The sequence below is a fragment of the Heliangelus exortis genome, chromosome 1 (genome assembly GCF_036169615.1).
Source record: "Heliangelus exortis chromosome 1, bHelExo1.hap1, whole genome shotgun sequence".
Classification (NCBI taxonomy): Eukaryota; Metazoa; Chordata; class Aves; order Apodiformes; family Trochilidae; genus Heliangelus; species Heliangelus exortis.
The window spans coordinates 95,725,482-95,752,410 of record NC_092422.1 but is presented as its reverse complement, the minus strand read 5'-3'; the positions used below and the strand labels follow the sequence as shown (position 1 = coordinate 95,752,410).

At 36.1% G+C, this 26,929-nt stretch overlaps 2 long non-coding RNA genes across 2 annotated transcripts in view; both read left to right on the top strand.

The window, feature by feature from the left end:
• Window positions 1-9,598, top strand: part of LOC139792368 (uncharacterized) — a 54,586-nt gene extending 44,988 nt beyond the window's left edge. Inside the window, exon 4 of the long non-coding RNA XR_011724243.1 lies at window positions 8,679-9,598. This is a non-coding gene — a long non-coding RNA (uncharacterized lncRNA). The remainder of the gene's footprint in view (window positions 1-8,678) is intronic.
• Window positions 9,599-25,948: 16,350 nt separating this feature from the next.
• On the top strand, window positions 25,949-26,719 carry LOC139792336 (uncharacterized). Its single transcript, XR_011724222.1, has 2 exons — window positions 25,949-26,074; window positions 26,515-26,719. It is a non-coding gene; the product is annotated as an uncharacterized lncRNA (long non-coding RNA).
• The last annotated feature ends 210 nt before the right edge of the window (window positions 26,720-26,929 follow it).

Here is a 26,929-nt window from a genome sequence, read left to right as displayed (position 1 = left end):
TCAAGGTGCTACATTGTGTCCAGAGAAGGGCAATAAAGCTGGTGAGGGGTCTAGGGAACAAGTCTGATGAGGTGCATCTGCAGGAATCGAGGTTATTTAGCCTGGAGAAAAGAAGGCTGACAGGAGGCCTTATCATTCTCTACAACTGCTTGAATAGAGGTTGCAAGGAGGTGGGTTGGTCTCTTGTCCCAAGTAACAGCAACCGGACAAGAGGAAATGATCTCAAGTTACATCAGGGACGTTTAGATTGGATATTAGAAGAATCTTCTTCACTGAAAGGGTTATTAAACACTGTAGTAGACTGCCCAGGGAGGTGGTTGAATCACCATCCCTTCCCTAGAAAATTTTAAGGCATGTAGATGTGGTGCTTAGGAGCATGGTTTAGCACTGGACTCCATAAATTTAGGTTAATAGTTAGACTTAATGATTTTAAAGGTCCTTTCCAGCAAGAACAATTCTTTAATTCTGTGATAAATCTCTTTAACAATACAAGAAAGTGTGCTTCAGTGATCATATTTGGCAGGATATGATTTGCCAGCTTCTTGCTGCACAATTGTACTGCTTTCTGTAACTCCAGCAGAGCAACAAAGTATATTGAACTGGTGCTCTACCATTTTATAGAGCTGTGGCTTTTCCCACTATACAAATGTATGTTTCCCCATATATACATATATGTTTACACATCTTTTCAAGAAACTACTATAGAATTTTCTGTAGGAGCATTGTAGGGAGAAGCATGGGAAAGTTGCAGTCGGATGAGGAGTTTTCAAGACCTTTATAAGGTCATGTATATGTTAAGCTGTCCCTGAGTGGAGAAAAAGTTTAGGCAACAGCATATGAAAACGGCAAAAGTCAAGGGAGTGATCTGGTTCTAAAGAAACAAAAGGAGATAGGGGCTCAGTCAAATACTCTTGAGTATTTAAATGCTTAATAAAATAATTTTAAATACTCAATATTCAAATACTCAATAAAATAATTTGAGTATTAAAATGCTCTTGAGTATTCAGCTTTTGAGTATGTACTCTGTTAAATACTTGATCCTATGAGTATTATCAAGTTGGACATCTCAGCATAGAAAAGGAAGGCAAATGGTGTCAGGAGGATGATGGACCTTTTGTGTACTCAGATGACAGTCACAGCATGACGATATGGGGTGGGGAAGGATGATGGAAAAAGGTGTTATACAAAGATAGTCATATAACAAGTATCATGAAGTTGTGGAGTACAAAGAATTACTGAAAAGGAGAACTGTATCAAGAGTTTCTGAGTACTTGTTCTACTGTCCTTTGTTTTCAACAAGCTGTGTATTATTTTGGATATTCTCTTTTTTTTTTTTTACCTACTTTCCCTTCTGCTCAACCTTTGCGTGGAAAGAATTTTGATCTGATGAAAATAAAGCAAGTAAGGAGAGAAGGTCTTGTCCTTGAGCATACTTGAGTTATGTATCAATCAGACACTTTTTAAAGTTTGCTGCAGCTGGCTTATGTTCTGATTTGTGCAGCTGGACCAGAGATTGCAAACCCTCTGCTGTGTGTAATTGGCAGTAATTTGGAGATCTGTTCTTGATGGTTAGCCAGGGTTTGGAATCAGATAACTCACAGATGTTGGTATATGGGAGGCAGTACACCAACAGCGAGCACTAGTAGGTGTCTTATAGTGCTTTATTGTAAAAAAAAAGTATTTTTGGTGTAGAGTCCAAAGCAATAAACTTATTTTCTGCTCAAGCTGACTTTCCTCCTTCACTTCACCTTTCCCACACCCCCTTAAATTGTTGCTTAGACTGACATAATTTCCAACTCACGTGAATGAAAATTTTGACCAGGATGGCATTATTCTTGATTCTACTCCTGTGTAAAGTGTTACGCTATCGCCTAAATATTTTAAAATAGAATTCAATAGATTTTTGTCCAGACCTTGGTTTATTCTGGGTTTTATTTATTTTTGGTCCCTTCTTCTTTTGATTCTTTGGCCTTTGCTGGCAAGAAGAGGGCAACAGATATTAGGAAGAAAATTCTTCACCATGAGGGTAATAAGATACTTGAAAAGGTTGCCTAGGGAGGTTGTTGATGCTCCTGCTCTAGAAATATTTTAGGCCAGGTTGGATGAGGCCTTGTGCCACCTGGTCTAGTGGGAGGTGTCCCTGCCCATGCAGGGGGTTTGGATCTTGATGATCCCTTCCAACACTAATTATTCTATGATTGTATGATTCTAAGATATTTTTTGCACCTCATTCTCTTTTTATATTTCAGTTGACACTCTTTACAGAGAAGCAATCTAATAATCTGTTTCATGAGGAATTTTATTTAAACCATGGTATAAAATCAATTTAGATTTTCATATCTCATTGGAGAGATCCACCAAAAGCTCTCTTGCAATTCTTCAAGTCTGTGAGGCTGGGAATTATATAAGTTATCCGAAGCAGAAGCCTACACTCCACAGTATTTGGCTATTTTGTATCGTGCACTCAGATAGAAGTGTTTCATGGTACTCAATGAAAAAAAAAGTAGTAGATGAAAGTGAAGAGAGAAACAAATGGGAAAGGATTAAAAAAAAACAAACAAAAAAACCACAAGAGGGAAAAAAAAAGAGGGAGAGATGACTATTTTTTTAAAAATAAACTTGTAGTGTAAAAGAAAAAACCTGTAGAGAACTTGCTCATTGTTGTCTGTCTGCCTTCAACTGACTTTGTTCAACTTTCAACTTGGTTCAGTTTTCTTAAGCATTTAGAGTAAAGAAGGATGGGAAAAAAAACCCCAGAAGGTTTGGCTTTTTTTGTTTGATTTGACTTGGTTTTCTGCTTGTTTGTTTAGGGCTTTTTTGTGTTGTTGTTTGTTTGTTTATTTTTACTACGGTAAAACTTCAGTCTGACTTTTTTTGCAATTTATTTGCAATAGAACTAAATTTAAGATGAGTAGATCAAGTGACAATAAATAAATTCACCTGCAGTTATTTGAATGGTGATGCTGAAAAGGATAGTCATGTTGCCCATATAGTCAGCAGAAAGAGGAAGCTGTTAGAGACTGGATGTGGCACTCAGTGCCATGGTCTGGTAACTGCAGTGGTAGTGGATCAAGGGTTGGACTTGATCTCTGAGGTCCCTTCCAACCCAGCCAATTCTATGATTCTATGATTCTATGACTCTATGATTCTATGATCTCTGGGGGAGAGTCAAAGCAAATGTTCTGGGCCCATCAGAAGAGCAGAAAACCAGGAATCTGTCAGTATAGGAATGAATGGCAGAGCAGGACCTTTCCTGGCCACAGGAAAAGAACAGGAGGAACAGCTCACAGGAAACTTCACAAGTTGAGAGAAGAGTCTGAAAGCCATGCTGCCTCTGCAGCAGAGGAATGGGACGAGCCAAGCTACTGATCGATGAGTTTTTCTGATGATTCATTTTCCATGACTCTTCTGGGACACCAGTAGTTTATTGCTCATCATTGTTGACAAGGCATTATGGTAATATTAAACCTTCTGAATAGGTGGAGAGGGGAATTTCAAGCAGCTATTTTGATGGCTATTTTGCACTTAAGGCAGGAACATTTCACTGTCCAGTTTACAGTTCTGGTCTAGTGGTGCATGCCCTAGCTGAATTGCCCAATAAAGACTTGGCTTAACACTATTCTGCTATGCTTCATTATTTGCTTTGAAAGAAAAATGGGAGCATGGTTGTGAAAGGAAACCTAATTTGCTATAGGACACCACTGAGGCTGAATGACCAGGGTGTACAGCATCGTTGTGCTTTGTTCACAATCTCAGTGCAACCATTGAAAGATCAGAACTGGGGCACTGAATGTATTTGCCTCAACCCCCAAGAAAGTGTATGTCTCATAGTGTGTATTAGCAAAGAAGCTTCTTAGAAGGGAGAGAATTAATTATTTGCTTAACCTGTTTAGCAGTTCTATGACCCAGGTCACCAGCTTGATCAATGTAGATAGGTGTGCTACAGTGGGATTTGTATGAGGCTGAAAATGTCTTCATATCAAAGACCACTTAGAGACTTACAAGCTTACAAGCATCCAGAGCTACAGGAGAGTGAAATTTTGTCCTGTAAGTCAGATGGGCTGAAACACCTGTCAAAAGCCTAAATGTCATTATTTAAGAGAAAAATATCTAATCCAGTTATTCAGTTTTTTGTTGTTTTTTTTTTTTTTTTTCACTACAGTTTGCTTTCTAACTGGCAGAATCAAAACCCTTCATACTCAGAAACATGATAAAAAATGGTTGTGAGGCAATACAGAAAAATCTGGTCAATATGTGGTCTTTTTTTTTTTTTTTTTTTTTCCTATTTGCAGTAGAGCTTCCATGTCTCAGTGTGACAAGGTTACTACTCTGTGCTCGAACATGCATTGAACATTGACAATAATTTTAAGATGTTAGAGAAGCTTGGTCTTACACTTCTGATCAAGTTGTCCAGTTGGGAGAAGTGATCAAACCTAAGTATATTTTTCAGTAAAAAAACCAGAAACAAATCTGGCAAGCACTACCCTTTGACCTTTTATGGTTAGATGAGGATTTTGAGGTTTAGAAATCCATGTTAAGAATTGTAGAATGAGTAAAAAGGAAAACAATCTCTGAAAACAAAAAAAATTTAGAGAAATATTACAATAATGGTTTGTCAATAAATCAAAATGTCAGTAGAATATCTGGGGGAGTGGTATAATATACCTTAGAAAACTAAGACTTTGCTAATGATTTAATATGATAATAAGGAAAGGTAATAAGTTAAAGTCGTGAATTGAACTGTGTGGGGCCTGCTGATCAGATATATTTGATCTGTTTTGTAAGACTTTGATCAGGCTGAACTTCTGAGGTGAGAGAAATTTTGATAAGGTAGTTCTGAGGTCTGTGTGGAAGCGAAGTAGAGTAATTCTTGTTTTGATAAGGTGTCTCACAGTGTATCTACATAGATTTTGTAAATGAGAAAAAGGTGTGTCTGGAAATTTTTTTTGGGAAACTTTACCCAAGATGGTAGCCCACAACATTTGTTAGTCATCTTGTTTTATCAGGCCAGTGAGATGATGAAAAAGCATCACAAACTTTTCCTCTGTAGAAATGTATTTTTGCCTCTAGTAAAGGATTAAATTTGCCAATTAATTTCTTCTTAAACCAATTTGACATTTTCTGGGACCGATTAAACTATTCCCATCTACAGAATAACAGTAATTCCTTGACTCTTATCTAACCTTAATCTACCTTATGGACAGTGTGGAAAATGTATTTTTATTGATCATAGTAACAGAGAATAGCCTTTTAAGGTATACTAACCTCATCATAGTAAGATGGCTACACATTATGATATCCTCCTTTTTGCTTTTTTTTTTTTTTTTTTTTTTTAAGTTCCAGGAAAGTGTCTAAAGCACTATTATAATAAATTTAATCTTGGTAAGTTGTTTTCTAGGCATATACTATGATAATATGTCAATTTCTGACATATTAAATGCCAGATTAAGTAAATTAAATATAAAAGGCAAATTCTTCATCTGATTGTCCTGGTTTGGGCCAGGATAAAGATTCCTTCTTGTAATTTTGCTTTTAGCTAAGTTTCTTGTAAGTAGTTGCACTTGCTGAAGTTTCTCAGAAGTGTCTGCTTCTGGGACTGACAATGCACCAGCTAGAGACTGGTGTGTAGAACCAAGGACACTGCTCAGTTCTGAGGAACATTTTGCCCTCTGGAAGGAGAAAAGGAGTAAAGAGGTCACACCTGCAACCCACCTTTAGTGAGGAACAGACATGATAAATGACCAAAATTGACCAAACAGAGTATTCCATCCCATACCTGTAATACTCAGTATAAATTTGAGGGACCACAAGGGTCAACCCCTTCCTTCCTATCCTTCCTTCTTTACCTGTCCCTGTTTTCTTTGGCATCCTGTGAGGATTCCACCCATTCCTCTGCCTGTGGTCCTGATCCGTGCCAGCCTGAATCTGTGTGTTCCTGCCTCCAGCTCCCGACTGCTGCTGACTCCAGGAGTCCAGCCTGGACTTTCCCAGAGCTGCCCTGCAGCCTCGGTGGTGATGTGAGAGCTGCTGGGGGGAACAGGGGGAGGAACGTGGTATCAATTTTCTTATTTATTCTATATATTTAGTAATTTTTTTCCTTTTTATCATTACTGTTTCGTTAAAGCTGTGTAGTTTAGTTTCCAGCCCATGTCTCTCTTCCTTATTCTCTCTCCATTCTTTATCAGGGAGGGGAGGGGGATTAATAGAGAGCATCTCTCATTCTGTTTATCTACCAGGCCAGTGTTAAACTGTGACACTGATCTACCAGTAATTTGGTACCAAAAAAGTAGTTTTCTAGGGGATGCCACAGCAGGAATTTCCTCTTTCAAGTTATGCAACACCAAAATGTAAACCTCCTACTGGTAAATTTATGTGTAAAATCTACTTCAGTTTGTGTGCTGAGTGATGCTTCAACACTTAAGGCTAAATTAGAACTAATCATGTTTGTGTAACTATTGCCTATTGTTATGACCTCTGGCTAAGTCTTTAAAAGATGGGTGTGTTTGAATTTCAGTAGTAGATTTTAGTTATCCGTAATTAACCTGAAGAACAAATTCTAACTCAGTAACAGGGTAAAAGGAAATTTGCTGGGAGAAGTAGCCAGCAGAAAAGAGCTAATAATATTTGCCCTTCCCAATGGATGGAAGGAAAAGGACAAATATTAACTCTAGTCGGTGACCTAGCTACATTTTCAAAGGATTTTCTTGCTTTTGAAAAAATGGGAAGAAGAAAGGAGTGAAAGTTTGTGTCTCATAGAAAGTAATCAGAAAACTTCTTAGTGAGGAAGTTATCTAGATTCATATTGATGGGATAGAAGAGCCATTTCATAACTATAGCAAAAGATCAATAAGCAGTTTGAAATTTCTCATGACAGTGGTTAGTCTTGGCATCTTTTTCTGCGTTTGTAAAATTTATATGGAAATTCATTAAATTCATTGAAGTAAACCTTGGCTGGAGGAACAGTATGACTATTTTTTTCCGGAGATTATGGTTACTGTTTACTGGGCTCTTTTGCCCTCAAGAAGGAAGTTCACTATTTGTTCTAAATTCTTTCCTCTTTCTCCTCTCCTCCAAATAACATTTCTAGTTAATAATAACAATAATTCTTCATAATTGAAATTTCATGTCCTGGGAATATTTTACACAGTATACATCATCTTGGACGTAAAGCACCTGTGGTCCACATCCCTAACCTTGGCTGTACTCCATGCTTAGGACAGGGAAATCTCAATCTAAGAGGACCTAGCCTTTCTTTGAAAGGAAGAAAGCTTTGTGGACACCTCCCTACAACTACCTGGAAGAATAATTCTCATTCCAGGTACAGTGGAAAAATAATTAAACTGAGTTTTCACTATCCACTTCACCAGTTTTCCTAATCAATCCCTATGTTTTCCTTGGGCAGTGTATGTAAGCATTTCTATCCCTATCATCCCATAATACAGACACTAGTCATTAATAAAATAGGTCTAACTCAATACCATCAAATATCTCTACATCATTAAGTGTATGAATATGTAATGGCTTTAACATCACAACCTTCACACATTTCAAAAGAGTTTTTCTTAAAGCATCACTATTTTTCTAACAATTTCTTGTAAAGACATTGATTTTATGTTGCTTCAGGGAAAGTGCAATTTATTACTGTTAACAATGCCTCTGTAATTACATGAAAGGTTTCTTGCTGCCACCAATTAATTAACCCATCAGAAGGTATCCTTTCTTTTAGAATACATGATGAGGGTTTTTTAATAATGTTTAACTGACACCTCTGGTCACAATGTGAAGCTTTCTGACATCAGAATGCTAGAAAACACCTTTTGCTTCATATTGCTGTTAACATCATGTTCAAGTTACTCTCAGCACAGTAAGGTTTGGGGCAAATTATTTGTTTGGTCAGTCTCTATAGTGTCTGGTTCTGCTGTGGCATCTTAGTCCATGGTTGAATTGATGTTGTACTTGGTTATTGGTTGAACCAGTGAGCACTCTTGTCTTATTGCACTTTGTGATAGATCACTGGAAAAATCAAAGGTTTTTAAGCTTACGTAACCAGTTAAAGACTTTTTTTCTAGTTGTCTAAATAAGTATTTCATACATATAGTACTGAGGAAAAGAGACCTGCCATAATGTTATCATCACATAAATATCCTAATATTGGGATTGTTGAGAAGGAGGCTCAAAGTTGCAGGTGGCCATGTACAACAGTTGTGAAATTCACTGTAAGAAATCGTCTTGTTGGATGCATAACACAAGAGTGACCGTGTCAGATTTGTTTCCTGTTGGCTCCACGTTGGTTACTGAAGAGAGCTCTGAGCAGTGGGTGTGTGGGAGCAAGGGAACACCAAGGGAAAAAAAACCTTTTGGTATTAATTTGTTCCTGCTGATGTATTCAATATCTCAGCTGGAAATGTGGGCTCATCCTGTGTATGCATGGTTAGTATTGTGGTATTCCTTGTCTTTCTATATATTCCTTGGGATAACTTCCAGGACTTTCCATACTTCTGACTGATCTTTGTACCACTGTTTTTGTATGTAGTTCAGATGTTTGTTTTTTTTAAACTTCTTCCTGCTGCTTGTCCCATGTTCTCATTTCTCTTCTCACCTGCTTCATTGCCTGGTTGTCTGAAGCTGCTGTATAGCTTTTATATTGCCGCATTTTATTTGTGTCATGCTACTTTTAGGTTAGGTGATAAAGCACATCTGCACACCTACAAAGGAGATCAGAAAGCCAGTGGCAGGAGGTGGATCCCTAGCCCTGCTGGGCTACTCCCAGGCTATCAAAGTGGACATCAAATCATCCAGAGCCCATCTGTACAAGCCCAGAGGAGCCCAGGAATGCACAGTGATAGACAGGAACCTGAACTGAGGACTCCTAAGAAACAAACCATCACCTTGTCCCAGCCCCTCCCAGTGCTGAAGTATGATGATGGTGACCAGGCATGAAATCCATCATCAGTCACTAGAATCAGCTCTACAAACCACCTTTCACAGGAAGAGGAGTTGCTGCATGGTGCAGGACACATTGTGGGATGGAGGGGAAAATGAGTTTGGGATCACACAGGATTTAGGGCAGGTATCAATGGTAGGAAAAGGGAGGGTGGTTTTTGGAACCTGAGCAGTTCTGACCAGCTGTGTCTGTGAGAGTCTCCCCCAGAAGCTGGAGTGGGGCTGCATCTTCTGGGTCTCTTCTCTCTCTACAGGTGCTCACAACTGAGAAGCTTCGGCTCCAGGCCCACTGTGTCTGAGCCCAGCTGTTGAAGAAATTCACCTCCTGTCTGCAGGAGCAGGATGAGGGTGCTGGTGCTGTTTGTATGAATGCTCTGTGTGTCTGTGGTCTGTGTGACCAGCTGTGTATGTGTGCTTCTGCCTTTGTGCTTGGTGGGAAGGTATCTTCAGCCTCACTAATGGACCTGAGGACATGGAGCAGCAGTAGCCTCACCTCTCTTGGGCTGTTGGATCCAGCACTGATGACAGATTTCTCCTCACAACTCCCACTGCTTCACTGTAGATGGAGCAGTGTTTCTATGTTTGTAGGAGTGAGGAGTTTGTTTCAATTCAGTGTCTAATATTTTGGATGGTTTTGCCTCCCAAATCAAATAATAAACCACTATATTTCCCAAGAATGTATCAAGTCTCTTTGTTCTGGTCAGACATATTTTTTGACAGAACTGCTTTGCTGTACAACTGGTAATACCATTATGTCCTGCCTCTGGAAGGCAGTCATGGTGATCACGTGGTTGTGTGTAGATGCATAGTGTAATTATGGATGAGGATTTGTGCTTTGTTAGGTGATATGGTGACAGGCTGATCTTGATAAGCCTGAATACCCAGTAAGAATCAGGAACAATCAAAGGCTGGGATACCCCAGACTGATCAGTGAAAACTGAAAGGAGGATACTGAATTTTCTTCTCAATTAAGTTATCAAAGGCAAATGATTTAGACCATTGCAGCTGATGGGAAATTCAGAGGTGGCTCAAGGAGGAGAATTCCTTAAAGGCTATGAAAAGCAAAAGGTTAGTGCCTCTCAGAGGCATAGAATTTACAAAAGGAAGAGGATTTGAGGATTGTCTAAAATGTAATGTTTTAGGAGGGTTGTGGTTATGTGTGAAACTTTACTATAGGGTCAAAAGTGGAAAGGATCAGGGTGGAAAACAGGTCCATTTTGAACAAGTGTTGGAAAAATAGAGAGATGAGTGAGATAAAAGAGGCCAGTTGGGTGCATACATGGTTATTATGCTTATCTTCCTGAGCTTGACTACCACAGTCAGTCCTAGGTTCTGCTTAAATCCTGTTTCTAACCATTCTTCATGCATGATCTCTATTCTCTGTGTGGCTGAATGCCAGCAAACTGCGTATCAGAGTAGTCCTCAGGTAGAGTGAGAGGTCTGAGTAGCAGAAACTGCAGTGAGCACAAACCTCAGGGACTCGATTCATCAGCTGCTGGAGGAGGCCTGGACTCTGGGAGCCAGCTACTGGGCAGTCTAATCACCCCCAGCTAATTAATGGAGAGGCAGGAAACACAGGCATGTGTCTCTCTGTCTGTCTGTCCAGTGGTCAGCCCATTTTCTATTTCTGCTTGTGAGAACCTTGTGTCTTTTATGGATACAGGTAAAGGCACTGCTCTGTACTGATCTGTGTGACTGATGCTGTGTGTTTATCAGTATATTTGTATATGGATATATTTACTGTATGTATCTGTCTGGGAGCCCATGGGCATTCCTCCACCTGTGGGCTTGGAACCACTGCATCCTTGCATCAACCCAGAAGGTGTATGAGGAATCTTCTGGGTCCTGAAGCCCACCAGATTTGACGAAATCTAGTGTTATGTTTTTCTGAAAGAAGATTAAGTAAATACATTCAAAGCATGTGACATTATAACTAGTAACTGGATTTTAATTTTAAATGTCTAGTGCAGTATGTGCATGTACTACTTATTAATTTTGTTAAACTGAAACATGATTTAGAGTAAATGTGAAACTTTGGTACAGAGCAACAGATACTCATGAATTTTAACTTGCTTTACTGTGTAAATGAGGTCTGATTACCTTTCAATACTGATTGCTAAAAGGAGACTTTCTGAATAGAAAAGTCATGTAGACTTAATTCAGGAAAACAGTAAGGCAAAACTGAGCTTTGGAAAGTAAAAAATGAGGTTTCCTAGAGAGATAACAAATTACCTGATAATAATTTGGCTAATCAGTGAGCCATTGAAAGGGGTGCTCTCTACTTTAGTATCCTTACAGCTTTTGTGAGTTTACGTATTTTAATTGGAAAAAATAAAGATTTTTGCTACCCGGTGTTTTTACATGCAGCTTATCTGTGGGATATGAATAGATGGCCATATACAGGCTAATAAACTAAATAATAATATAGCTATTAGTTCAGTATCATTGTGGAAAGTAATGGCACAACTTGAGTGTGCTGAATGTATTCTTACCCATCTTTCTTGCAGAGCTGTTAATCTACATTAAAAATTATATTATTTGCTGCTTGCAAAAGAGGAATACCCTGCATAGAGGATGAGCCTATTATTTGATAATAGTGGTCTCTTTAGTCTGACAGGCAAAGATAAAACAAGATTCAGCAGCTGGAAGTGAGTAAAGTCAAATCTGGAAAGACTGCTGGCAGTGAGGCCAAGAAACCATCGGAGAAGATTACTGAAACATATGGTAGATTTTTTATTTTCTTGTTTTGTGACTAGTTGTCTTTCTTGGGATTATCATCTGATTTGTCAGATACTGAAATGATATGAATGGGTACTATGTTTTATGTAATACTTACCATCGAGATAGTGCAAGAGAAGAAAATTTAACTAGGAAGAGTATATGACTGTTATATTTATTCCTCACTACTCTCAGTTTGTGCTGGATTAGTGAGTTCCATGTCATGGGCTAGATCCTGAAAGGCCTGATGCTGCTCACAAAGTCCTTTTGGTCTTGCTTGTTCTGGGAAAAAGTTTACTCACACCAGTTACAGGATCATTAATGTGTTGCTCAGATAATCAAGGTTGGAAAAATATAGGGGGCATTGTTTTGAACTGTAATAAGTGCTGGGAATCTGCTTTTATAGCATCTTTATCAATCTTCTCAGTGATAAGTGGAGGAGGAGGACAAACTACTGTCAGTATCTCCTCCTGCTGGTCTTTTCTTTGGTCATGGCCAAATGGCCATGTGTAAAAACATCCATCTATGAGGGATTCAAATCTTTTCAGGAGGAGAAAAAAATTATTTTCTGCTTGTATCTTTAAAACATTTTGGCCAAGTTAAAGGTTTTTTCCATTTTCAGTGTGATTTAGAAAGTAGCTTGATATTTGTATAACATATACAGGCCCTTGAGAGTAGTTGATTCTATTAGAAAGGCCCAGCTTTCTTTTAAAGAGGATAATGTGATTGATACTTTGCTAACCAGACATCACACATAAAGTACAGAACTGTAGAACATTAGTGTAAAAATACAGGTTTATTCTCTATTTGGATATGACCAATGCCAGCATACTAGTTTGTTCCTTTTGGAGATGTTTAACATAGTTCTTTTGTAATAATTTGCATTTTTTCAAAACAAATCAACAAAAAACTAGCATGATTAAGTTCCTTTTACTACAGTTAATAGCAATGACTAATACAAAATGAACACATAGTAATTTTTTTTTTATAAAATGAAGCACAAAGAATAGGGAATAAAAGCAAGTGTAGTGCTTGTCAGAAATGGATGACAGAGGAACTGTAATAGGAGGAAAGAATTCAGTTAAATTACATGCTTGAAAACACATGGCTAATAGATGGGGGAGAGATACATCAGCTACATTAATGTAGATCAATGATTAATCTTTGCATGGAGGGATAAGAGACAAGTGTGTGCCATTAGTAGGAAGGAATTAAATACAGTTGAGAAGTCAAAAGTACGCATCATAAAATATGAATAGTGAGAATGAGTGATGAAACAAATCAGGCTCCTATTCAATGTGAAGTTTTGTGGTTTTGCTAATGGCAACTGCTTAGTTTTATTGGTAAAGAGAAATAGCCTTTCTGAAAAAATTGAATGTCTTTTCATTTGGAAGTAGAAAGTTAATAGCTCTTTAAAATTCAAAACAAATTCTCGTCTCTGAACCTAAAAAGTTATTTGTTATCCAATTTTTACATGTGTAAAGATGATGAATATATAATGTAGTTAGTGAAGAATTCTGGACAACTGCAACTAATGAAGCAAAATGCAATTGGTTTTTAAAAAGAGGAAAAGAGCAGAAGAGGTGAACTGAGAGATTTAAGACTGTGAAGGGAGGAAGTCCAACGCAGGTATTGAAAATAATGACATCTTTACCACTAGAGTTTATGTGTGTTGCATAAATGGAAGACTGAATTGGCTTAAACCATAGAAAGTCATACTTGTGTACTTCATGAATAACAAAGAAGTGAAACTTGAGACAAACTTCAGAAGGTACAATAGGGAGGATTTTTAAGTTGATATCTCTGCAGAGGAAGAGGACAATAAGAAAAGGGCATTTTTTACACACATTAAGAAATTAAGAGAGGAAAAGTTATTGACAGAAAAAAAAAATTAGTTTTTACAGAAGAAAAAGGAATAGAAACAATTACCTCGTTTCCATGAGCAGCAGTTTGGATTTTTTTTTACTGTAAAACATGGTGTACATTAAAAATTTACAGCAAGCATAATCCTCTGTAAGTTTGAGGCTCGAGCTCTTAGGAAGATGCAGCATAATTTCTGTGAGTTCCCAGTGGAAGCAGTCAGCTTCACCTGCTTGCTTTTCTTCCTTCCAGACCTCTGCTTCTGGCACACATGTTCTGACCATCACCGTATTATCAATTCTGTGATGCAAGTTTGAAGCATCCTGGTTCCTGCCAATTTTCCTTCTGAAAGGTTGGAAAGACCCAAGACATCTGAAAGAGTTCCTAATTTGCTTTTGGCAGGGAATTCACGTCACATATATTCCTGCTAAAGTTACACAGTCCCATGCTACTGGAACTCAAAGGTTTTTTTGCTTTGGCTACTTTGGCTGATGAAAAAGTAAGGGACAAGTTCATTGAGGTATAGTTTTACACTGGTAGTACAGATAACACTTGCAACCAGTTAGTAGCTGAATAGATAAGTATTTGGGACTAGATAGTTAAATGGATCCCTCACACAGCTTTTGTCTACCTTCCAATTCTTTTTGCAATGAAAATGTTTAGATGGAAAGAGAAAATAGTAATCAGAATTTCATGCATTTCGTGACTGTAGTTGGTGCATTATCAAATTCTATATTAAATAAACATTTAATTGCCTTTTTGGTGTTGGGATTTTTAATATTTTTTTTTTGATTATTCCTTTTAAGACTAGGAAATTCCTCAGAATGTCTTAATTCTTGTAGCTGATTTGCAGTTTCGTAAATTAATCTTAGTATTATGTGCTCTCTGGATAATATGTGTAACTTCCTCAGAATGGCGATGTGCTTTTTTTTGCTGCCTCTGTGAAACCATTGCCATTTTATAGAAGAGAAGGGAGGTCAAGAGACACTGTTATGCTGTTATGTCTTGAACAGTGCACTATTTTAAATTTGAACGAAGGTATATGTTCAAGGATTTTTCTTGTAATAGACTAATTTTTTTCATTTATTTTTATCATTTGAAGTTTATCAAATCACTAGCTCCATAATCTTCACCTGTCTGCATTTGCCTTTTATCAGGTACTGACTGCAAAAAGTTTAGTTCTGAGGAGTGGATGATATTGGGGGTGGGGAGGAGAATGAAGGATGAGAATATCTGCCTGCCCCTATCCACCTGGCACAAGCTCTTTAAATCTTCTTGCTCTCTCTCCTTTCTGACTACTTTCCCCACTCCAAAATACGAAGATTGAACTCCATTTATGGTGCTGTTCTTGTCCTTATAGCCTCAAAATGTAAGAAAATGTAATAGGTTTTCAAATAGCCATTTTGGCTATAGATTATTGAAATTCAAGTATTTATGAAAATTCCTACACTGATAGGTTCTTGAACTTGAAGTCTTTTTCTTCTCTCTTCCCCTCTCTGCTTTTTCCAGTTGGTGCTATGAGGAGTCAATATTAAAATTAATCAGCTGATTACAGCACAAGTGTCCCTTCAGAACACTTTCTACCATGCCTCATCAGTGAGTATATTAATAATTGGTTTCATTTCTAATAGTAGCTTTTATGTGTTGAAACCTGTCCACTGGATGCTGGATAGAGAGATGCACTGCCTGAATCACAGAGTGAAAGCTTGTAATGATTGAAGTTGTCTGAGCTGGTATTGAGTCAATGACTTCAAAATGATGGTCCAAATCCCCTGGAAGATTTCGTTTAAAAAGGCTTTAATGAAATTCTCTTTCTGCTTTTCTCTTTCTGTGTTACCAAGCTTCATCTCTTTTTTAATTTTAGAGGCCATATCAGCATAAGAGATAAAATTTGGATGCAGAAATTGAGCAAAAAATAGCACTCAGAGGGAAATATTAAAAACTCATTTTCATTTTGCACTCAAGTAATATATCCACACAGATTTTAGGATGAACTTGAAATTAATATTTTAAATATCTAATGTATGTTTTAGAACTAGTATCAACTTTGGAAGGGAGAGGGGCAGGGTAAGCGAGGACAGAAAAAGGTAGGCATTACTGAGCACTTGACTCTCTGGCATCAGCAATACAGGGTTTTTTTTGTCTTTTTCCCTACATTTTACTCGTGGCTCTATTTTAATTTTTAAAAGTGTGTTCTTCTCAGACAGATAGCATTTTCATTCAGTTGGGAAGTAACTTTTAGCCAGTATCAACAGAAACCAGTAATTCTAATATATGAAATAGTCTGCAAGATTTTGGCAAAATGAGAATTTTGTAATGTTACAAGATGAATTGATAAAGCCTTTCCTAAAGATGGAAGAAATAAAGAGCAGAAAATTGAGATAAGGGTTAATGATACTGAAATTCAAATATAAGATTTTAATAAGAGCAAACATAAGAATCTACAGATTGTTATAAAAAAAAGAATGGAGAAAAAAACTGCACAACCTACCAACCTGAAACTTCTAAGTAGTTTCAGAATATATCTGGGTATAATAATCAGTGTCATATTTTGCTGGAGTTCACACTTTGTGGTAGTTTAACTGGGAATTTTATTGTGGCCATACACCAGGTAAATGGGTACATTTAGTCTTTGAACTGTATCTGCTTAAAACTACAGCAACACTTTTGATGATTATCAACTGTGATGATTACTATCAGGAAAACAATCAGGAGACAAAAAGGGAAGATAAATAACTGTTGAAACTTCCAGGCTGATTTAATCTTAGAAATATACCCAAATTTTTAACATCACACACAGGCAGAATGTATCTAAGTATGCTCGCAGGTCATCCCTGGCAGCAAAAGCCCTGTTTGGAAAAAATTCCCCTTTCTACACATTCATATGCATATTTGTTTATCTACGTGTGTGTATGTTTTTGTATATATAGAAATATATGTGTATATATTTGTGTATATGTAGAAATATAGCTTAATATATAACTTTTACGTGTGTATATGTAAAATAAAATGAGGGATCTCCTGTAGAGCCACCTGGAAGCAGAAAGAGCACATTTACAATGAAAGTACCATTGCATGAAGGAAAGCACTTCTGAATTATGAGCTTAGAGAAAATCTTCTTACGAACATGGAAGGTCATAACGCACGTGAGCGCACAAGTGCCTCTGCTGTGCAGTGAGAAATACAGCAAAAGGTGAGCAGGACAGGCACCACACTGCCTTTGCAGTGTAGTGCAGTGTACCTGAAATAAAAATAACTCCTTGTCTCCTCAAACTTGTCTTACAGTGAGGTTTTTTCCCAAGAAGATTTCAAGATTTTTGCCAAGAAGATACCTTAGTCTCTTTTGCTTCAGCTGCTGCTTCATGCTTCATGTCTGTAGTTTCTAGTCCTCCAGAAATCATCAGGTAAAATTATGGAAGCAAGTTTGTTTTGTGATTATTCTTTGGCTTCTACAAATTTGGATTCTGGATATAAAAATAGGTGGAGAAATGACTCTTCTCATTTCTCAATGTATTTGTGCTGGCTAGAGTTACACTTAGGTATGCAGGTTCCAGAGCAAGTGCACCAGTGGCTACTGATGAGAGACAGCTACTAAAAGTGCTGTCAAGCAAAGGTCCTGGTCAGGAATAGTGGTGTGAATGAAAGGGAACTTCCACGTCTATGAGTAGAAATATATCTGAGACCATAAATGTCTATAAAATATGAAAAAATTACTGATATAGAAATGATAAATTCTTTTGAAATAAGGAGTAGTATATGAAAATTATATTTTCCTGATATTGATTTCAAATTTTTACATTTTCAACTTTAGTTTCTGATTATTTTTTTCATCTTAAAAGAATTATTGATACAGTGAATTATCTTCATGTAATAATGAGGGAAAAATCATCAGTACTCAAGAAAATACATCTAGTATGAGTTAAATTCTTTTATTACATTACAGCTGCTCTGAGAATTCCTGCAGTGAGGAACCAGGTACTAATTTTTCATTTTACTATTTAAATACACCATTAAAAGTACTTAAAATTTTTAATATTCAGAATCTCAAAACAACTTGCATGTTCTGGAAGACATAACTCTTCAAAGCAGTTGTAATTAGTCCCTGTTTTAATGAGCTTTAAAAATGGGCAAACCTCACTGACCTGTTTATTCCTTTCACGGAACATCTCTGGCAGTATCTCATTTTTCTGTTTCAAAGGCAGTGGGAATGAAAACAGGATAATATATACAGCAAAACTTTAAAAGCTGGCTGAGCAATTGATTACCTGAGATTCCATGAAAGAGGAGAAATTCAATGTTATTTAAAAGCTTTAAAAATAGGAGTGCTTGCCTATTCTACCTTAAATAAAGATACAAAGTAATTAGGAAAATGAGTGGTTTAGGAAGGGAGCATGGAAGTTTTTCTAGTGCATTTTTAATGATTTTTTTCCTATGCTTTTTTAATACTTTATTGAAAATGGAGAAAGGGGGAAAAGGGATAATTTACTTAAATATCCTGATAATTACCATTAAGGTTTTGATTTGGCCATTATCCTTCAAATGAATACCACTCAACAGTAATTTCAGTGTTAAAAAAGCTTTATTGTTTCTGGACAGTTACTAAGATGATGAGTGGCTTTAATTAATTTTTCTTCTTATTCCCCCGTATCGTTTACGAGGTCTTACTTTCTCTGACATTGAGCTAATATGTTAAGATACCACTGTAACTACAATTTGGAAGTGTAATAGCTTAAGGTGGCTGATCAAGAAAAACGCATCATTAATTTAATATTGTAGACTGCTAGAATTAGGATTAGCATAGCTCCATTACATAGTGTCTGCCATTTCCTCTGCAGTTTGGAGTTAGAAGTCTAACTGGTAAATTCTACTTCACTGAATGATTTGTGCATGTCAGTAACAACCCCAAATGTGTCTGTTGAAATGGGAAAAATGTATTGAATTAACTTATTTCTGGCTTTTGCTTAGTTACGACAGAAATTAATTTTAGCCTTACTCTCTAAATGCTGTGGTTCTGACTGATTTGAACCCTTGATTGTACGTATTCATGTGATGATGCAACATAAAGATTACTGGTGAAGAGAAAAAAGCCTTTTATTTTCTAGGAATGCTGTGCTAAGTTTATTGTATTTTTCTAAAAAATTAATGACCTTGTTCCCAACTTAACTCCATAATTTTTTTAGCTATTACAGACAAACCAAAATCTTTGCTTCAGGCAGGCCTGTGTGATAGGCTATCCTGGATCCATGCAATCTGGAAATTTCAGTGCCTTTGGCCACCCAAGACCTTCAAGGCATCAAGAGATAAGCTCTTTATCAGGCTTGCAGGTACTGCTCAGTGTGGCATACAAAATGATTAGGAGCTCAGAGCAGCTTGGGATCTTCAGGAGGTCACAGTTGAATTACTGGGAAAAAAAAGTAAATGGAAGTGATTGAAATTTTCTTGGGTTTCACTGAATTTGACTGAAACCAAAGAAAGAAGAAAGTCTTTGACTGAAGAAGGTCTTATTTTTTATGAATCAACGGGTTCTAGGAGGCATAGGAAGATGTTGGGTTTTCTGTTTGTTTTTTGTTTTTTTTCTTTTTTTTTTCTAGCTCTATTTGCACCTAAGAGGAAAAAATGTTCTCCCTGTTGTTGGAATGGTCACTGAAAAACATATTTCTGATGGTGGAATTGTTTAAGGATTACACCTCCCACTGGATAGTTCATAATTCCAAAGTAATAATCAGTCAAAAGCTGGTATAAAAGTAATCATTCTAAAGAGAAAAAGATCAGAGACACAGATTTTTGAGTAACAGAAGTCCTCTGTTTCAGCAGCCACATGGTAGTAAGGATTTCCACTGAGGATTTCAGTGGAATAAATAAATAAATAAAATCATGCAATCTGAAATCCTCATTTCCTCCCAGGGAAATAGCCATATTCTCTGCTTGATACATTTTCATCATAATATATATATATTATACTGAGAATTGAGTCTTTTGGTTCAATCCCCACCTCTTGCATCTCAGCAGGTGGGGTCAGCTGTCTTTTAGCTTCTTAGAGTCCTCTATGCTCTCCCAAAGCTGCATCCTACAAACCTTTTTCTCTTCCTCATGCTATAATTCAAGAATGGTTCTTTCTGATGATGGAAAGGTTATATTATACTATGGCAATCATGAATACCAAAGGAATCTGCCACTGATTGTTCAGTTAGATGTCTAATGAATAACTTCAGCTGTTGCTGTTAGGCAAAGGAAAAGCTGCTACTGAGTATCAACCACAGTTTGCCTTATATTTTTTTTTCCAATTGATCAATTTATTGTACCAAGAAATAAAAATTAACATCAAAATAGGTAAAAATTGCAAAAACAAGGAATTAAACTAAATGAAGATATTAATATTTTCCATTTGTTTTTCAATAAATAGAGGTGGTGAACCTTGCAAGAGAAACTGTGCAAGCAACCTGTCTAATTACCAGTTTCTCTAATCTAATTAAATCACAGTTTATTTGTTTTATAGTTTTAATTTTTTTTAAAATCAAATTCTCATTGGCTAGCAAAATCACAGATCTGGGACAGATGATAATATTTCTTGGTTTTAATTTTTTTTTTTTTAAAGTTTTGGGGCTAATGATTAGTGTGGGACACTGTAGAATTACTCTTTGGTGTGAAATGATTTTCAGTTTTGTAGTCTGATTTTTAAACTGAAACATTAGGAAGTACATACTCAAAAGGTTAAAAAAATTCAATGTTTTTGTCAGTGTACTTTATTTAGAGTCCTTTCATGTCTGTTATAGTGGAGTCCAATTTATATTTCCCTCTGTTTGTTATGCATTCAAAATATTTGGAACATTTTGCCCTGATGAATATTGATCACCTAAATACTGTATCTGAGGATTCATTTTTGTTTTTATAAATCATTTATTGTGAAATTATTCCACAGTGCTTTGGAAAAGGAAGCATTTGCTGTATGTTTTTTCTTTTAATCTTGGAATTGCCATAACAATGGATATGACTGTCTAGCTCAATGACTTGTCCCCAGCAATACCCAGCTGAAGATCCTCAGCAAAGTATCTAACACAAAATAAATCAGAGAAGCCCTTCCCCCTTCAGTTTCCTGCAACGAGCAGATTAATGACTTTATTAGCCAGAGGCTACATCAAACCATTCTGTTTAGTGGTTGTGAACTTGTATCTCTTCCATGAATATATCTCATCTTAAGAATTCATTTACACTTTTGGTCTCTTGTGAGTTTCACTATTTAATCATGTTTTGTGTGGAGAATGTAATTATGTAATTCCTTCTGATATTTTTGAATTGCTGACTGTGGGAGTACCAAGATTCTTTTGTGCTATGAAATATAAGGAATAATTGTTCACTGTTTAACTTTCTGTGTATTGGTCATTATGTTCTGGGCATCTCTTCAGTCCCTCCATAGTAGCTTTTTTTTTTTTTCCCATCCAAAGCTGAGGAATTTTAATTTGTTGAATCATTTCTAAACATAGAAGCAGTTCTGTATCTGTTCATTCTGCTGCCCTTCCTCACTTCCTCACTCTTTTTTTTTTTTTACTTGGCCTGTCTTCTTGTGAGTGGATGACCAGAACTAGCTGCAATATTGATAACAGTGAATGTTGTGCTCCATAGATTTTTATATTAGCACAGTCAGAATACTTTTTTTGTTCATCCTTAGTTACTGATAGCTCCTTGCATCTTACCAGCCCTCTTGAGCTCACCTGAATACACGCTACACTGAACAGGATAAGAAACTTTATTTTTCTTTCTTTTATCTAAAAGATAAATTGTTTCAGATAGCATCAACTTCTATAAAATTATATTAACTTTCTGAGAAAAGCCTCATGTCATGCCAATAAAACTTTTAAAGCTTCTCAGCAAATAGTACTGCATCTCTTATTCCAAAGAGAGAGATTAAAAGGAGACAGGGAGGAGTGTAAATTAAAAACCAACTAAACTCTGCACTCAGGCAGAATTTGCCCTTGACTCCAGCTCAACATTCAGTGATATGGGACTAGAAGCAAGACATGCTGAAAACCTGAGAAATTTACTTCCTTCGCAATCCTTTACAATTTGGGGCAGGAATATGAGGTAACAGGCTATGGAAAAATTAATATCTGCTGTATAAGTCACTGTTATGTACCATGGTGTGTATAGTAGAGTAGTGTTTTGTTTCCTTTGGCCACTGGAGACACCAGCATGCTGTGTACTTCCACACAAGTAATGGAAAAAAAGTGGGCTCGGTGCCACCATAATGGGATAAAGTACTAGTTCTCCCTCACTGAATATTGTATTTGAATTATATTGCTGACTGATTCAGCACCAGGAGAATTTACTTAAATTTTCAAAAGGAAAGGAGACTAGATGGGAAGGACAGTTAAAAGGAAAAAATATGTGAAGTAAAAGTGAAAAGAGACCAATTCTGTCTCATTCTCCTCTCTAAGTAACTTAATGGGAGTGCAGCTGTTACCTCTTAAAGTTAGCACTCCAAAGGACTTTGAAAGTGCAGCTTTCTTTTTTTTTATATTTTTTTATAATAACAGGAATTAGATAACTTCTGAAATCTTGTCAGTGCAATGGGTTTAAAATAAGTGGATTAAGAAGAAAATTATCCTCCTACCCACTATGTACTGTGGTTGTATTATTGTGTTTATTCTCAAACCTGCAACTTCACACAACTTTTACAAATGTAAATGAATTCCATAACGTTGTCTAAAAATTTGTCAGATTATTCATGGTGACTGGGACTTTTCTGCATGCTTGCTGCCTGTACTTCTGAAGCACCTCCTGCATCTGCTGTGGGCTGTTTTTTCTCTGTTGTTTTTTCCTACCTTCTACTTTCTTAAAGGAGCTTCTTGGCCTAAGAATGCTCAGAAGTGTCCTCCTGACTTCAGGTACAAGCCTTTTTCATATAGAAGTAACACTTTTGTAGGAAACAACAAACACGGTGCATAGTGGTGGAACAAATAAATTATATATTCTGATAATCTGTATGTTTGCATAAATATGCAAATGGTAAGTCTGAACTTCTTGTTGCTGCACTATGCATAAATATATGTATTTTGTCTTTAAAGTAATCTAGAAAATATAAGGCTCAGAGAAATGCAGTTTGAAATCTCCAGCATGTTTATTGTTAAATAAGTATAACCCCCCCCTAGATTTACCTTGGTTTTTCTTGCTAGGTTACTACTATATTTTTTTTCATACTATGAAAGAAAATTAAGTAGAGATATTAGATACAATTTCATATCATATATGTTAAGAGTGATAAATAAAAGGAAGTTATGCATAAAGAAGTACTAATATTTTTCATGTCTTTTTTTCTTGTCTGTGTGTATCAGTTATCAATTTGAGCCTTCAAGTGCAACTGAAGTTAAAAAATAGTGTCATTTTTTAAGGTCTTCCTATATTTTCCTTCAATTTTTTTTTATTTAGAGACTCACAGGATATCTTTTCCTTACTGAAAATTACTTTGGTTAGGATCTTTTAGATCTTACCATTGTTAGAAAATAAGAAAGGCCTTTGAACATCTGAGTGTGTTTCAGAGAAGAGAGGTTCATTTTTGGTCAGGGATTTAACTTCAGATAGGTATGACAGAAGTCAGTCACAGGACATTGTGGAAGCTTGAGAAAATTTGTCCAGGTTAAAAGAACAGAATGTGCAAGACTTTGTAAATATACACTATTCAGAAACTGGAGGAGGGAAAGGGATCAAGGAGAATTTATGTCTAGTAAGTCACTTGCTAGGAAGAATTTCAGATGTTTGCTGCGCTCTTAAGCTAACATCAGAATTCAAGTTGCACTTTGTCTGACCAGAAACTAAGTGTTGTTGAATGGCTGTGTAATTACTCTCCAGTCTCAAATTCGAAGTGCTGTTACTCAGTGCATCATGAAATTAATGACTACTACTAAATTATTAGGGGATATAAGGAGGATTACAATTTAATTATTACAGAAAGTCAAGAGGATTACTTAATGGAAGAAATAAATCAGCAGTGTTATTAGAGCATGAAATCAAAATGATGGGAATATATGGAAATGTAAACCAGAACCCCTATATTATGTTTAGCTCACATGAGTAGGCTTATTCAAGTCAATGGAAAGATGTGCATAAATAATACTTAACAGAATTAAGTTCTCAAAATACTGTTTGCAGTATCTAGTCATAATAGCCACACAGAAAATTCAGTTGTATAATCGCAATGTTCACTGCTTTCTTGCTATTTTCTTAATGTTTAACTTCGTTTATTTGAGCTGGTTGAATCTTCCTGTATAATCTTATTTGGGAAACCCCCTAAACTTTTACTTAAGTCTGTCTTTATTTATAAATGCAAGAACAACTGTGTTTGCCTTTGCCAGATAGATATTTTTAGATGTGTTCTTATTTATACATCTTAGTAAGGACTGTGGAGCACAGGCAAAGAAGCAGTAAGTCAGGTCTTACTTCTATAAAGTGTATATGAAGACTGGGAAAAAGGAATACATTATGTTTGTTTAGCTAGATTCACAGAGTACTACTTTCACAGATACGTACAAAGAGGAAAATTTTGTTAAAATTTTACAAGTTGTTACATAGAAAATGATATAAAGTAAAAGAGGGAAAAAGTTTGGCTAATAAATTTTTTGTCACAAGCAGCTGCAAATTATTTAATTAAAGCTATGTGCTCTGGTACTCCTGCACTTCTACAGCTACCTACTCCACAAAGTCTTTTGTAAGTCAATACACATATGTAAGGAAGACTGTTGCTCACAGTTCTAGCAGTAGTATGGAAAAACATTAGTTGACAATTTTTGTTGTAGTCTATTTTGATCCCTGTGGTACAAAATTTTATTCCCTCTATACAATAAACCATTTTATAGTAGAGATATTTCAAATGGAGCATGATAACATACCATAAGCCACAGAGAAATTTTCAGCTAAGCTGCTTTATTGACTTTCCATTGGCTGGGATTAGATCTCCATATCTTCATTGAAAGAATCTGAAAAGAGGTACTTCAGTATCATTCTTTGTTAAAAATATGGTATAAACAAATCATAACTTTCTCATATTTGCACCTCATTTTTCCTTAACATTTTATCTCTGTTTAGCATATTATTCACTGTTCATAAGGTTCAGGTTGTTGTGTATTATTAATTTAATATATTTCAGTTAAGATTTGTTTTTAAGTATGAGTATCTAATAGTTGCTAGAGAGTTGTAACAGATGTAGATTTGAAGGTCATGCTTAACAATTAGAGTGTACCAGAATCTTATAATTTCTCTTACAGTATTTTTAATTTCTTTTTTTTTCAATTGCTAATTTCAGGTAGAAATGGGATTAAATTCCACAGTTAGGGAATAGAGAGAGACTGAGACTTTAGTATAAAATTTATGTGAAAACTTAGACTCTACTGAAATTAAGACCTTTTTTCCATTAGCATGCTTTGCTGTGTTCTGGTGTATGAGTTGTGTAGTTAGCTGGAAAGGAACCTACAGCTTGTTCTGCTTTCCATAATTTGTAGTAATTATATCTATAACTAAATATGAATGTTATTGTTTCTAAATAATAACCTGGTGAAGTTAAACCATTTTATTATAGAATCATTTTTGTATTTTCAGGTGGCTCTGATGCAATATAATTGCTTGGTTTTGATTGCGTAATAGTGGACCATTATCCCAAAAATTTGAATGGCTTTTGTTAATAATAGTTGGAAGTTCGATTCCCACCCCCCTTGCCCATTGTTGTATGTCATCAGTAAAGTCTATATCATGCAAGTTATCACAGATTTTTCTTATAGTTAGTGAAGAAAAATAGAGCATGATTTATGTGACCTGTTTCAGCCATTTAGTTTGAGTTGGGTAAACTGTGCACAGAGATTACATTTTTCCTTTTCCAAAAGTGAACTGAGGTGACTTACACTAGTGGAGATGCCTGTACTATTAAAAATTTGAAACTCGGTGAAGTGAAGCCTGCCCAAGATTTCTTGATGCTGAATGGTAATGTAAGCAAGAGTTAAAGTTGTTACAGTCTAGCACTGTGCACTACAAATTTTTCCCTTTTTGCTTGATTACACAGATTTTTTTCATACATAAACAAGGAGAAAAATCAAAGAAGTAAGATGAATCTATGAAAATGGATTGTTGGCTCCATATGGATGTCTTGAAAGAATTTAACCAAATAGATCAAACTCATTTGTCCACTAGACTTTTGAGAGGAAGCGGTCTTCATTTAGAAAATGTAAAAAATAGGTTTATTGTTTCCAAAATTTCCTATGGAGAAGTGTTTTCGATGTGCCTTACAGTATTAAATTTGCACGTAGGATAGCTGACTTGCACATGGCAGACAGAAGTATAAAAATGGTGTTTGGCAACAGGGATGAAGGAGAAAATCTTTATAAGCATGTAGTCTATGTGCCTTCTGTGCTTACCTTCAAAGAGACTATTCTTCAACCCATTAAGGTTGAAGAAGAAGTTCAGTACAGTCCAGTTAAGAGCTTGGACATTCACCAAAATAAACAAAGATGTGCAAGTCTGAAGATAAATCTCTACAGCAGTGCAAGAGTGTGGATCCAGCTTTGAAAAGCAGGTGTGTGACACAGGGCATTCCTTAACGAATCTAAACTCCTGTATATATTTACACTTACTGTATTTTATTCTTAGGAAAAGATAGTCTGTTTTCTCTGTGTCAAAATTGCCATAGACTGTCTAAAGATGTTTGCATAATTTGTGAGTTTTATGTTAAGGGAAAAAGAAAATCTAAATAAATATGGTTCAGTAAAAGGGGTCTGTGTCAGGGAAGTCCAATCAGAAATATACAAATATTGAGAAGAGTTTGTTCATATGCCCTTCTAAGTATTTATTCCATAAACACTAATAAAATAAATTAACCAGAAGAAAAAGTCCAAACCTATTGAGTGTGTGCTAAGAAGAAGGGAATTATTTACTTAGGCTAATACAGTTTGGTTTTGAGGTCAGCAAAAAACAACAGGGCACAATTAATTGGAAGCAATTATGTTTGCATTACAGGTTTCAAAATAATTTCCAGGGACGTGTGGAAAGAAAAGGCCGTAGTTGATCACAAATCCTCTTGCAATTATGAACTGGGACTTTCAATACCCATAATAATACCTCTCAGTTTCCCAAAAATATTCCATTTATTTATAAAGCATGAAATATTGTCAACGTTTATATGCTCGAGTCCAAACAGATGAATAAAATTATTAGCATAAAACCTGAGCTTGCCATTTTAAAGTGTTATTTCAGGGAGACAGATGCGTCAAGAAGGAAATCAGGTAGACTCATCTGTGATGTTGTTATGGTACAGCTAACATCTTCATGCAAAGTACGCATATTTTTAGACAAGCTGAAATGACTGCACGTGAGCCCTGAAGTTCAGGAGTGGGAAAATTAGGCAGGCAAGCACAAATCAGCTGAGATATGC